The sequence below is a fragment of the Arachis stenosperma genome, chromosome 10 (assembly GCF_014773155.1).
Source record: "Arachis stenosperma cultivar V10309 chromosome 10, arast.V10309.gnm1.PFL2, whole genome shotgun sequence".
In the NCBI taxonomy this organism is placed as follows: Eukaryota; Viridiplantae; Streptophyta; class Magnoliopsida; order Fabales; family Fabaceae; genus Arachis; species Arachis stenosperma.
The window spans coordinates 48,246,754-48,248,124 of NC_080386.1; the positions used below are offsets into that span (position 1 = coordinate 48,246,754).

Below are 1,371 nucleotides of genomic sequence, written 5' to 3' on the forward strand. Positions count from 1 at the left end.
ATGTCAAAAGGACACTTTTTGGTCTTCTGCTTGTATCTTTCCCAAGCTTCATAGAGGGATTCACCATCTTTTTGCTTGAAGGTCTGAACATCCTCTCTAAGCTTGCTCAGCTTTTGAGGAGGAAATAACCAAGAAGGCCATGACCAGCTTATCCCAAGAGTCCAGGCTATCCTTAGGTTGTGAGTCCAACCATGTTCTAGCTCTAACTCTTACAGCAAAAGGGAAAAGCATGAGCTTGTAGACTTCAGGATCTACTCTATTAGTCTTAATAGTCTCACAGATCTGCAAGAACTCAATTAAAAACTGGTAGGGATCTTCTAATGGAAGTCCATGAAACTTGCAGTTTTGTTGCATTAGAGCAACTAGTTGAGGTTTCAGCTCAAAATTGTTTGCTCCAATGACAGGAATTGAGATGCTTCTTCCATCAAACTTGGAAGTATGTGTAGTATAATCACCAAGCATCATCCTTGCATTATTGTTGTTGGGTTCGGCTGCCATATCCTTTTCTTGTTCGAAAATTTCAGTAAGGTTGTTTTTGGATTGTTGTAATTTAGCTTCTCTTAGTTTCCTCTTTAGAGTCCTTTCAGGTTTAGGATCAGCTTCAACAAGAATACCTTTTTCCTTATTCCTGCTCATATGAGAAAGAAGAGAACAGAAAAGGAAGAGGAATCCTCTATGTCACAGTATAGAGATTCCTTTATATTAGTAGAAGAAGAAAGGGAATAAGAGTGAAGAAGAATGAATAATCCAAACACAAGGGTGAGGATAGGGGCAGGGATTGGAGATGAAGAGAAGTGTTAGTAAATGAATAAATAAATAGAATAAGATGAGAGAGGGAGAAATTTTCGAAAATAAATTTTGAAAAAGTAGTTAGTGATTTTCGAAAATTAAAGGAGAATAAAATTTAGAATTAAAATTTGAAACAATTAATTAATTAAAAAGAATTTTTGAAAAAGAGGGAGGTATTTTCAAAAATTGGAGAGAGAAAAGTTGTTAGGTGGTTTTGAAAAAGATAAAAAACTAAACAACAGTTAATTGGTTAGTTTGAAAAAGATTTGAAAATGAAATTTGAAAGGATAAGAAGATAAGAAGATATTTTAAAATCAAATTTTTGAAAAAGATAAAATTTAAAAAGATATGATTAAAAGATATGATTAAAAAGATATGGTTGGAAAAGATTTAATTTTTAAAATTAAAATTAATTACTTGACTAACAAGAAACTAAAAGATATGATTCTAGAATTTAAAGATTGAACCTTTCTTAACAATAAAGTAACAAACTTCAAATTTTTGAATCAATCACATTACTTGTTAGTTAAGTTTCGAAAATTTGAAATAAAATAAGAAAAAGATTTTGAAAAATAGTTTTAA

The 1,371-nt window shown here is 31.1% G+C and overlaps 1 non-coding gene across 1 annotated transcript; it reads left to right on the forward strand.

Moving 5' to 3' along the window:
- Positions 1-104, forward strand: LOC130959417 (small nucleolar RNA R71). Its single transcript, XR_009078497.1, has one exon. It is a non-coding gene; the product is annotated as a small nucleolar RNA R71 (small nucleolar RNA).
- The last annotated feature ends 1,267 nt before the right edge of the window (positions 105-1,371 follow it).